At 34.9% G+C, this 13437-nt stretch overlaps 1 long non-coding RNA gene across 6 annotated transcripts in view; it reads left to right on the forward strand.

Moving 5' to 3' along the window:
• Positions 1-13437, forward strand: part of LOC109548823 (uncharacterized) — a 199662-nt gene that overhangs the window by 38595 nt on the left and 147630 nt on the right. For 2 of the 6 annotated variants that reach the window (XR_012332014.1, XR_012332018.1), the window contains one exon: positions 2076-2261. The exons of the other annotated variants lie outside the window; for them this stretch is intronic. This is a non-coding gene — a long non-coding RNA (uncharacterized lncRNA). The remainder of the gene's footprint in view (positions 1-2075; positions 2262-13437) is intronic. 6 annotated transcript variants of the gene reach the window in all.

The following is a 13437-nucleotide window of genomic DNA, read 5'->3' on the forward strand; positions in this document are numbered from 1 at the left end:
AAACGTGAATATGGCATCAACCAGGCCCTGAAGGAACCTATTTGGTACTATAGAAGATTAGACAAGAGGACTGGATTTACCTTATGTGCCTCCTCAGTTCCTGCTGTGCTGGCTCCTGGGTCTTGAGCAGCTTAGACCAGTTGCTTACCTGGGTTCCCCTTTGGTTGTTACCACATGCCCAGAAATACTGGCTTTTCTCAATACTTCTAGACTTGGATGAAATATTATACTGCAGGACATGAAATCTGGCTTCTTAAGTGCCTTTCTGAAGGATCTATAAATATTTTCAAATGGATTATTTTGGTCCTGAAATAAACTACTTTAGAAAAATTAGTGGGAGGAATAGATGAATCAGAAATCAAGAGGCATGTGTTTTTTAGAAAAATGTAACAATGCATTTTTAAGCAGAAATATAGCATAAGTATACAGTTCATGCTACTCATTATTTGTGGTAATTCTGTTCTACAGAGTTGCCATGAATTCTGAGTTAGTGAATACTGAACCGTTGCTCCTCGTGAAGATACAGGGTTAGGTTTCTCCAAGCCAAAAACATCATTTGCATCATACAGATTCATTTGCCAATGTCTTTGTAAAACAAGCCCAAACTCATCAGTGTTGAACACCTGCTCCTCCACATAACCCTTTTCCTGTATAACACAGAGCAGATATTTTTAAAATTCTGTAATATAATATTGTAAATCAACTATACTTCATTAAAAAATTCTTCCCAAGATGCGATGCCTGATTTGCAGAAATTGCCTCACCTGCAAGTGTGACATTTTTCACACTATATCACCTTTCAAAATGTGCAAACCGGTAACCATAAGTTTCTTTGGCTTTCAGTCTCATAACAGTGCTGTCCACTCTACTTTAAAAAATTAGCCCTTATCTCATGAATCCACAAATTTCACCACTTGTGCATGTTTTCTGTGGTTTCATCACAAACTATAGATTTCACCTTAGCACTCTCCGAAGCAGCCTCATGTACAGATCAGAAAATTTCCTCTTCCTTTTTCTGGGTATACCATGGTTTTGAGTCATTGACATTGAACTCATGGGCAGAGCACTATCACTTTTGCCTGACAAGGCCCATATAACACATCCATTTTCTCCATAAGGCACATCACAGCCTTCTTGTGCTTAGGAACACTGGACAGGACTTCAGCAGTATGCTTGGGGGGCCATTTTAACAGTGAAATCACCAACAAAAAGCACAAACATGGTACTATACATACCATGAAAAATGTGGTACTAAATAAACCATGAAAAGGATGCTAGCTTGGAATATGAGAGCTGAAACAAGGAGGCAGAGCATTGCCTTTTTCATCCTTGGCTGGGAAATTGCACCATGGGCAACTCAAGTATTTCCCTATTCTGTGCATGTACATGCCTGGGAATAATCACAAAATCACTATGAATATGATTTTGGGGTTTGAAAGAAATTTTAGCAAATAGATATATTTGCAAATAATAAAGATCAACTATAAATAAGAATTGATGTCAAATAGAATAAAGAAAAATTAAAATTCCCACTAGAACTTCCAAATAATTTAAACTGTATTACAATGAAAATGTTTATAACATTAAAAATAATAGTGTTTTAATCTAGAAGTTCACAATACATTAAAATATATTTGTTGAACTTGAAGCTATTTTGATTTTATATAGAATATTGAAGGCATTTTTTTTCACATCTGAAACTTGTGAACATAAATTTGGTACCTACTGCATTAGCTATAGTAGGTTCCTTAAAATCAAACAGTCTTGATTATAACAATTTATTATTCTGAAAAACTCAAAAGACTTTGCATATATATCATGCCAGTTAATCTGATCGATGCCATATGCTTGAGACAAAACAAAACAAGGTAACCATTGGATAGATTTTATAAATCTGAAAAGCTATTATATGTGGGTCAGCAACCTAAAGAATAAAGGAAAAAATGTTCACGGTAAAATCTGATTACACTGAGGTATATTTTGCCCTTGCCTTCTACATTTAGGGAAAGAAAAACTGACGCATAAAAGCTTCATTGTATCTTTCTGTTCTATTTCTTTCCCTTTCTCTTTCTAAGATTCAGCTTGGTTGAAACTTCTTCCAATATGTATTAGTCCATCAAAGTAAGAAAAAGGAAGTAAAGGAAGATAACAAAAGAAAGAAAGGAAGAAAAGAGAAAGAAAAAAGAAAGGAAGAAAAAGAAATGAAGGAAGGAAGGAAAGGAGAAAGAAAGAGAAAGAGAACTTATGACAAAGGCAAAAAGGTGATTGGGGGATGAAGTAGATGGATGGGGAGGGCATTCTCAGAAGCTGGAACAACATGCTCAAATACAATGTTAGGATATTCAATGTGGCTGGAAAAGGGAATCTGAGAACAGGAGTGGAAAAGATGAAGCAGCCATCAGATCAGGAAAATCTATATTATATACTAAGAAGTCTGGGCTTTACCTATGCACAGTGTCTTGAAGGATGGAGTAATACGGTGTAGATATGGCCAGAAAGAAAAAGTGCACTTCAACAAACAGTACTTACTTGTAGTGTTATCTGTGTAATATTGAACTTACTTATTTAATAAACTTGGTAATAATTTATTTATATTCAGTGTATTGAGTTTTCACTATTATTTCGAAGTTCTCATCATGAACTCTTGCCAGATACTATTTATAGAAGAAATGCCTGAATCTGAAGAGACTCAGTAGTTAAGACACTGGTGCCAGATGGGGAGGCACCATTATCATTGACATTACCTGTTGTTTTGTCTCTCTTGTAGAGAGGGAAAGAGAGTCTATGATCACATAGTATACTATCATGCAGATTAGTTCACTTAAACCATCCTTATTTGGAACTGGCATACTTCTTAAATGTGCTAACAATGTAGCTGTTTTCATGTCAAATTATTTTCTAAACATAAATATTGAGTGTTTTGTACTTTTTCCCCCCACAGGAATTTTATATACCTGCTATACACAAGGAAATTAGATAAAGAGGAGTACTATGCCTTAAAGTATTAGTCCATCTTGCTTTTTTCCAAGATATCAAGATATGCATAGTGTGACATTGTTTTATGGAAAATCTGATTAAGACAATAAACACACGAAAACATAGAATCTCTGTTGTGAAGTAATATGATTTTGAATAACATTATATTGATTCAGAAGATAGTACATTTTCCACTGGATAATGAACAACTTTTTTTTTTTTGGTCTACCAGCATTCTTTTTCTGGAAAAGCCCTTCCCTGACCTGAGAAGCTATCAGTAAAAGGCCCCACCTCCTCCACCATGAGTGGTTCCCTGGGCCAATCATAGGCATCTCAGGACTTTTTTCTTTACTCAAGGCAATGGGAAGGAGGGCTCTGTTTTTGAGGGACTGTTAGCCTACCACTAAGGAAAATCTAAGTCTAGAGCCAATAGACCTGTCTTTACCACCTTAGTGGGTAGTATCTGGCCATGAATGAAGACAGAGGAGAGGAAAGTTAAGATGTGGCTAGAGATCAAGACATTGTTTGAGCTCCTGGATCTAGCCTCAACTCTGCCATTTGTAGATCCTTATATTTTTAATTAAATGAGTCAATATATTTCTTCTTTTCACTTAAGCTACTACTAATTGAGTTTCTGTCACTTGCAACCAAAGAATTCTGGCCAAAATGCATACAGTTTTTTGTTTATTCTTAATTTCTAGACAATAAAAATATAGAAATATTAATTCTGCTATATTTATAACTCAAGGTATATCAAAATATTTTAAAACCAATCAAATAATAAACACACTCTATTAACTCATCCCCAAATTTTATGACAAATATTTCATTTTAGAATACTATGTTAGGCAGATACTTAGTTACAACTATATTACATAACATAGCATAGTTGTTATAAGTGTGGGCTCTGGAATTCAGTTGTCCGATTTTGAATCCCAGCTCAGCTAATTATAAACTCTCTGATCTTGACTTCTCCTTACCTCAGTTTCCTTATTTATAAAATTAAGTTTACAAGGGGACAATCCTCACAGGACTATGGTGAGAGTTCAATGTAATAATACATGTAAAGTGTGCCTGGCACATAGTAAGTGGTCTATGAATATTAGCTACTATTATTAATGCAATTATTCTTTGGGTCCTTGAAAAAAATTATATCATAATGAAGGCTATTATTGGTAGCTGTAGGAATGTCAGTGATGAAAAGAGAAGGGAAAACTGCTATAGAGATAGTGGTGGACTGCAGTCTCGGAAAGCACCCTGATGAAATCGTATTCCAGATAAAAGCCAACTGATCTGCTTATTTGGCAAGTTGGCATGAGGCATAACAGTGAATTTTATAGATATATATGCCATCATCTAGAATTTTTCTATATGGGCAAAAGGAAAGTAAAGTAGAAGCAACATTTTCATATTATTTATTCTGTTTGATAATTTGTATTGTTGAGGAATTTTAAGAGATTGGAGACATGTAATATGGTGTTATTGACATAGTGTATTTAAGCCTAATAATGAAATATAGCCCATGTGTCTGAGGATAATTTTACTATTGTATGTGTATATGTGAGAACTGTCTTCTACCTCACTTTCACATGAAAGAGAAATAGGGACAAATCAACAGTCATCAGCATACGTCAAGGGATCTATCAACGATTATCATGCTGTTGTGCGTCACTCAAGGTGAGGAAGCCATAAATAGAGAAGGGATTAGCGTTGGTACAAAGACTAGAAAGAAAACAGGTAGACAGATTTTCCTGAAAAATTTTTATAGTCTGTATTATTGCAACTCACTAGCCAAAAACCCACCAATATTGGGATCTTGTGGAGTCCATGTGATTCGGCAGGGGATTGTTTATACACTCGGAAGGCCCTTTTGATTTCCCAGCTCAACTACATCAGCCTACATCTGTATTTACTCTCCTTTTCAGACAAATGGATGTATTTGGTTCTTTCCAAGGTTAATCCCCCCATCTGTTCTTTGAATCAAGGACCTTGTTCTATGAATAATTGCTTTGTGTATTTGTTTTTTCCTAATATGTCTTCATTTCCTCCACTGTCATTTCTCTCCAGGCATATACATTTTTTTGTTCGTTTGTTTTTGGTCTTGCCTGCGTGAAAAATGACAAACTTTCTGGATTTTAAGACCTCCTCTATTGCCCTAATTATCTTTCTCTCATAGCTAAGTGACTTGAAGTAGTAGTCTATACTGAAGTTTCCGGTTTCTCATTCCATTCTCCACTTACTTCTTTTTTTATTTTAAAATTAAATTATGATTAACATACAGTATTATATGTTTCAGGTGTATAACATAGTGATTTGATTTTTTATACATTATGAAATGATCACTACTGTAAGTCCAGGTACCATCTGGCACCGTACAAAGTTGTTACAATATTATTGACTACATTTCCTATGTGTACGTTACAACCTTATTTATTTTATAGTTGGAATTTTGTATCTCTTAATCTCCTTCACCTATTTCATCTGTTCCCCCACCCCCTCCCCTCTGGTAACCACCAGATTGTTCTCTGTTCCTATAAGTCTGCTTCTGTTTTGTTTTGTTTTTCAGATTCCACATATAAGTGAAATCATATGGTAATTGTTGTTCTGTCTGGCTTATTACACTTAGCACAATACCCTTCAGGTCCAACCATGTTGCTGCAAATGGCAAGATTTCATTCTTTTTTATGGCTGAATAATATTCCAGTGTGTGTGTGTGTGTGTGTGTGTGTGTATGTGTGTGTGTGTGTGTGTGTGTGTGTGTACAGCACATCTTCTTTATCTATTCACCTATTGATGGACACTTATGTTGCTTCCATGTCATATGGTAGTTCTATTTTTAAGTTTTTGAGGAACCTCCATACTGTTTTCCAAAATGGCTGCACCAATTTACATTCCCACCAACAGTGCACAAGGGTTTCCTTGTCTTCACATTCTCTCCATCACTTGTTTCTTGTCTTTTTCATAATTGCCGTTATGACAGGTGTGAGGTGATATCTCATTACGGTTTTGATTTGCATTTCTCTAATGATTACTGATGTTGAGCATCTTTTCATGTGGCAAGAATAGTATGCAATGGGGAAAAGACAGTCTCTTTAATAAATGGTTCTGTGGAAACTGGACAGCTACATGCAAAAGAATGAAGCTGAACCATTTTCTTACACTATATACAAAAATAAACTCAAAATGGGTTAAAGACTTAAATGTAAGACCTGAAACCATAAAACTCCTAGAAGAAAACATAGGCGGTAACCTCTTTGACATTGATCTTAGCAATATTGTTTTGGATATGTCTCCTCAGGCAAGGGCAATAAAAGCAAACATAAACGAGACTATAGCAAACTAAAAATCTTTTACTCAGCTTACTTCTAAATGGTTTTTCCACCAGTGCACCTTTCCAAACTTTACCAATAAGCAATTGTTGAATTTGATAGACACTTTCCAGCACTTATCTTACTTGACCTCTTGATGTCATGTGTCACTAACCATCCCCTTTTTTTCTGATCCCTGGACCCCCGTGAGACCAATTTTTTATGCTTTTCTGTCTTTCTGATCTTTCTTATCTCTTACTGTTAGCCCTTTAAAAGCATGTATACCTGAGTTCTGTTACTTAGCTGCTTCTTATTTTATATACTTTATCTGAGCTATTGTATCCATACTCATGAATTTAACTACCACCCAGATGACAATGACTTTTAGGTATATATCTCTAGACAAACTCTTTCCTGAGCTCAAGGTTTTTATTTACAATGATATAATGGACATATGTACCTGGATATTCCACAGGCATCTCAAATTTAGCAAACCCCAAACTGAACTTTTACCCTCCTTAAACCTGCTTTTTCTCCTATATACCCTCTCTCCAGTTGCTCAGGGAATAATATAGAGTTAGCAGGTATAACTCCATTTTCTTCTTCCTCGTATCTAATCAGTCTCACAGTCCTGGTCACTCAACTGTCTTATGGTCTTTTCATTCTTACTGTGTCTTAGTTGAAGCCCTTATTGCCTTTCACAGGCAAAATATTTTAATAGAGCCCACTATCTCTAGCTTTCTTGCTTCTAGTTCATCTGACACTCTGCGTGTATTGAATCTGGCAGTTAGAAAATCATTAGTAATCTTGGCTAGAATACTTTCAATGGACTAGTAGGGCAAACGTCTGCAAGCAATGGGTCAGTGAGTGAATAAATTGAGAATGTGAAACATTGTTGTAAACTATTCTTTAAAGATTTGACCAAGAAGGGAATAAGAAAGACAGAGTAGGATATATTAAAGGAGAGATCTAATAATGTTTGCAGAATATGTGGAAGACTGTATTAGAGTGGAAGTTTGGAAAATATGGGAAAAGTTCAAAATTAATGAAAAGTTCAAATACCTGTGTAGATGAAAACAGAGTGGATAAAGAACACAATGTAAGAGATTAGCTTTTCTTTTCTTCCTAATAGATTTATATTTGTACTTATCCTTACCTTCTAAGCTGAGGATGAACAAGTTTCTTCTACTATTCAATCAGGAAGGAAAGAAATTAAAGGAGTAGTTGCTGTCATTTTTTTTTTCTGGTTAGTAGTAGGAAATGTCATTTGCTAAGGAATATAAGGGCGTGGTGGGATACATTCAAAGAACATAATAAAAGTTTGACATAGCACCATAAAAGATGCATTAAAGGATTCTACAGTGTGTTAAGGACCCAGCTGTAACTACATGACACAAGGCTTTAGCTGTGCTCAGGAGATCGCATATAAAAGCAAATAAGGTAAATAGATTGCTATCTGTTTGGAGATTAGGATGGGTGTGGGGGAATTAGAAGATGGTGAAATCATTGAGGGGCTGTCAATAGAGTGGTTGAAATAATAAAACATGGGCTCTAGGCTGCACAAATTTAGAAGAGAGTCATGGGTTTGAGAGTGATGGACTGCGAGAAAATTGAGAGAAACAAGAATTTAAGTTTGTCATGACTTTGAAGAATAGGTTTAATGGGACAGTTGCGAAATGGGAATCTGTAATAAGAAATGATAATTATGTATTACAAGTGCTTGTTTGCATGTCTTCTAGCTCCTAGAGTACAAGAATAATGAGTAAATTGAATTGAATGAATAAAATAAGGGTCCTTCTGGATTTATCACTGATTCTGCCTGCTTAGATAACTTACAGTAATACTTTAGTAGTTCTAGGATGGGCATGAAGATGCTATATAAGGTTTGTCAAATAAATAAAACATTTAGGATGTTGGAGCCACCCTAAATCAAGAAAGCTCCATGATCCATAGGTTTGTTGTTGGACCCAGTTGTGATTCCCAGTCAAAGAGGGCCAGTTGAACTAAAGTCACCAATGTTCAATTGCATCTCTTCATTGCTTATTCCAAGTTGAGTCTCATCCCCACTCCCATTCAAAGCTTCTTATAACAATAAGGGTGCTTTAGCTCTATAGTACTTTAATGAGACCTATCAGATAGCAATATAATTTTAATCAGGTACTTTGGCTAACGTAAATCTTTAAAAATTATCAGTCTTTTGAGACAATTGAACAGGTTAATTGGAAATTAAAAAACATATGAAAAAAACCTTTTTGAAAATGGAATAAGCAGATTTACCTGGCAGGCATCCACACTTCCCTTCAGGAACCGGGCACACAACATTCCGGGTTTGATTGCACCACCATATACCACTTTACTGTTGCAGGCCTTATTATCTATAATCTTTACTAATCCTTTCTGGAGTATATTAGGATTTGTTCCTAAAGGAAAAAATATATATATAACATTTGCTAAAGTCAATATTAATCTCTCTGGCTAGGTTATTAGTATCTAACACTATGTAAAATTTCCAAATCAATGTAAAACATGTTTTAATTAAACTTGTATTTGTGTGCTTTCTTAATAACAAAGAAGTAATGTTATGAATACACCAAGCTATTGTTAAAAATCATCATATTTAGAAATACTTAGTGTGTCCATCCATGTGTGATGGGATCGTTTTTACTTTTGAATTGTTTTGGAAGTTTATATTTATTACCTGTATGGTTTAGAAAACAAAACAAAAAATTCATATTCCAGAAATATACATTTTATGATCATTTTTAGATTTTCTACTGTTTGTGACTACAATTCTGAGTCTTGGAATTTTGTGGTTTATTTTTTTCTGCTTTCAAATGCATTTATGAACACAAACAGCCACTAAATCTTTACATTATTAGGGTCATGGTTTAAATGGTCTTTGCTCAAGTATTGCTTTGTCACAGAGAGCTACTCATTTTACCCTATCACAAATGTCCAAATCCCCTGTAGTTCTTACTTTTGCTATGGTACTTACCTGCATAAAATATGCTATGTAATCTACTTATTTATTGTATCTCGTGATTATTGTCTGTCTTTCTTTGCTAAGAATGTAAGCTTTGTAAGGGCAGGAATATTTGCCTATTTTATTCATTAATATATCCAAACGACCTAGGACAGTACTTGGAATAAAGGTCGTAATCAAAATAAATGTTTATTGAATGAGTGAATGAATAAATGAAATGGAGGAAAATGAATTACTTATTCAAATAATCATTTCTGTAAAAACTGCCATTCTTAAGGGAAATTAAGGTAAACAGTTCTATGAAATTGTAGTTTCTATATGAATGTTGTTGAGGATGATTTTCAACCCATTGCACATTACCTCCTTTAAAATGACCCAGAGAGAGAGAGTATTTCTCAGGTTTAGTTGTAATTCTGAGTATTTTTTTTGACTCCTAAAACTCAAACCATGTAACGATGGAAGGTTAGGAACTCACCATCAGACTTTAATGTTCCCTATCCAGTGACCACCACATCGGAACTGGGTGGGAATGCATAAGAAGCTTCTGGAAGACATGCTCTTCGGATGTTGCTTGTGTATAATACTGGTGAAGACAGATGCACAAGAGCAATGTCATTATCGTGTGCTGCTGGTGTAGTGGTAGTTTTCATGAATTATAATATCCTTGACACTTTGCTGTATTTGTGGATCACTTAAAAGAAGCCTCAAACTAACATTCCATTCTTTGGGATCCCTGGCCCTAAAGAAAATGAATTTATTTATTAAAAGTCCTGTATATTGGCGTTGTAGGAATTAATATCTTATATTTTTTAAAGAACTAGATAAGTTTTGAATTCTCATAGTGCATATAAGCATACAAAAGCAAAGCTATATGTAAGAAAAAAGTTAAAATAATGATAACATGATTAGACTTGGAATAACTCAATAAGCTCTATTTTAAAGGATAATTCATGTAAACTACATTTTATTCTTTTTTGTACAGAAAAGACTCAAGGGGATTTAGAAAGATAAATATAATAACACAAGATAATAAGATTAAATAAAAAGTGGGCAAGAATATGGGACAGAGTGAACTTGTAGAAATTAAGGAAATAGTCTAAATCCTCTTTTTTTTTAAATCCTCTTTTATATGCATTAAAAACTATAAATAGAAAATATTTCCGACTTTTACTATTACTTGTTAATCAAGGGTTGTACATTAAGCACTGAAAGTAGTACTGCCGGAACATTTTAAAACTCTCAAGTTTGGGAGGGATTTTTGTTTACATATAAAAACAATAAGTGCTATATAGAACCAACAGAAATTAGTGAAATGAACCATCAAACAAAAGGGTAAAAAACTTTTAGGTATAAAAAAAGTAAACTTTTGGTGTAATAATATATCCTTTAAAGAAATAATCATTTCAAGTAGAGATATAACATATATGGGAGGATGCAGGATGGATTCAAATACTTATGATTAAGTAAATATGACCAAATGTAATAATGATGAGAAAGGAATAGAAGACCCATATTCAATTTGGGATTTATAATTTCCTTATAAAATTGATTAAGTAGATTTAGCTTAGTGATTCTCAACTGAGAGCTATTTTGTCTTCCAAGAGACATTTGCTAATGTCTAGAGACACTTTTGGTTGTCAGTCTTGTCCTCTAGACACTGACATTTGGTGTTTAGAAGACAAGGATGCTCCTAAACATGCTATAATGCACAGGCTAGTCCCCTACCACAAAGAATTATTTGGTCCAAAAAGTAGTGCCACTGTTGACAACCCTGCTCTAGTCTGAATATATATATATATATTTTACTGATAATTCATTGAGTAATTTTGAGCTATACCTCACAATATTGTACAGCTGGAAGCATAGTTGTATGACTATATTCTTGAAAGATATGTACCAGACTTTTAGGTACTTGAGTGAATTTGAGGCCTTTAAGTGGTCCAGAGCTTACTTTAAGAAACAGTGAGCAGCAGTGACAAGCCAGCTGTTACTAATCAGAGTGGCTCCACATTGGTGGACATTGTTCTGTTGAAGGCTAGCTTGCCAGGGCCATTCCCCTTCGGGAGTTATTGTGTGCTGTCCTCAGCCTTTTCAAAATCGAGTCATTAGCATATAATATTGATACCACTTATGCATGCATTCCTATAGTAAACAACCTTCCTATAATATGGGTCACTGTTAACTTTTAACTGAGAAAAAACACAGTCTTGGAAAAGTCAGGACTAATTTACTAATGACATGAGATTTCCTGAGAATTCATTCAAAATAGATTGACATCTTCCTCCCCCATCCTCATCACTCACATACATCTTTTTGTGCGTGGTTCGGCCTTGCTATGACCTGTTGAAAGAGGTAGGTGGAATTAAATGTTTAAATTTGGAAGATAATTGCATAACAAATTACAAAGTTGCATGGGGAAATGTGTGCTTTTTAATTTTGTGAACAGTTGTTTAAAGCAATAATTGCTATTAAACATTCATAAGAAAGTGTGAATGAATGTCAATGTGAGTGAGATATTGATGAGAGACAGAGTAGACAGAAATGTATTTGCATTCAAGTTACAACAAACAATACTTGGATAAAAGGAAAAACACATGAAGATAGCCAACACTTTTCCCAAAGTTATATGCTTCTCTGTATCAGGACTGTGCTTTAGTGTCAATTTAGATCCAGAGAAACTGCTAGACTCTTAAGTCTTTAAAGCAAATCTACAGTAATAGTGTAACTTCATTATTATTCTATCCATCTGACCCTCTCTCTGATTCTCGTGACTATCTCGTCTTACTCCAACTAAAGCACTGAGCTTGTCCCTTAACAGTTTATGGTACCTTTTGCTAGAGATCGTCAGCCTCACTAATAAATATTTTTAGAGGGCAAGAATCGTATCTTTAAATAAAAAGGTATCTCCAGAACCTACTGGAGAGAACCCATCACATAAAAGGAGCGCAAACAAGTTCTCAAATGTTTGTAGAAATGAAGTCTATATAGTGTAATCCATGAGACATCTTAAAATAAAAATATTTGACTGCAAAACCCTCTTCTGTATTAGGTTTGTTCCTAAGAATTTGGAGAGTGAATAAAATTTGCCAAAATCAATGCAGTGGGCGTAGATTAAGGTAGTGGTCTCAGTCAGTGTCAATTTTGCATACCACCTCCCATCCCCAGGAGTAATTTGGCAATAACTGGAGACATTTTTGGTTGTCATAACTGGGAGGGGGGCAGTATTGGGCTACTGGTATCTAGTGGGTAGAGGCCAGTAATCCTGCTAAAAATTCTATAATGCATGGGACTGTCCCTGAAACAAAGAATTATCTGGCCCAAAGCAGTAGTTAGGGTTGAGAAACTCTGAATTAAAGAAAGATGTTTGTATCAAGAATGAGAATATTTAAATTAATTGGAAAGGTTAGATGGTCAATTGCTTCACAGAGATGTTGTTTGTTATATGTGACAAGATGTATCTTGAGGTATTCTCTCCTGAGGGTGGAAAGGATTAGAAGCACAGGGGAGGGACATGTAGACTTTTAAAAAACCTTCACTAGCCCTTTTTTAATCCCTAAGTTTGTATATTGCTTCTGATTCTAGACTGTTCTCTTTGATGAAACCCAAACTTCAGTTGTTAAGGCATCCTCTTGATAAACATCACTGAATTTGAATGGGACAGCACTCACACTGACTCACTAAGTGTGACTCCCTTTTCTTTCCCTCTTTCTATCCACTCCCTTATCAGGAATGCTACAGAGGATAAAGAAAATAATGCAGAATGTGAAGATATAAGCGTTCCTCCTGATCTTCCTTTCTGTTTGGACAACTCCTAAAGGAAGTTGGCTTTTACTCAACTTCCTTCAGAGGAATGTAAAAACAAAGATGATAATCTGTGGGCTAGGAGAACCTCCCCTGGGTGACTGTACTTCTCTGTTTCTGCTGTTACTCAGAATTTTAATCTAATTTATATCCATGCACCAATCTTTATTCTGAGTTTTTATTTACTCATGATTGTTATGTCTGTTAAGCTTTTAGCCACCACCTCTGCAGTACTACCTTGTTATTACCTCTGCCAAAATCTTACCTGGCACCTTAGAGCTTTTGTTATGTCGAAAGAGGTCATCTGACAAATTTCAAGGATTTAAGGAATAAAATGAAGACTCTCTGGGTGATACTTACCGAAAAATC

This window comes from Tursiops truncatus, chromosome 5, assembly GCF_011762595.2.
Source record: "Tursiops truncatus isolate mTurTru1 chromosome 5, mTurTru1.mat.Y, whole genome shotgun sequence".
Classification (NCBI taxonomy): Eukaryota; Metazoa; Chordata; class Mammalia; order Artiodactyla; family Delphinidae; genus Tursiops; species Tursiops truncatus.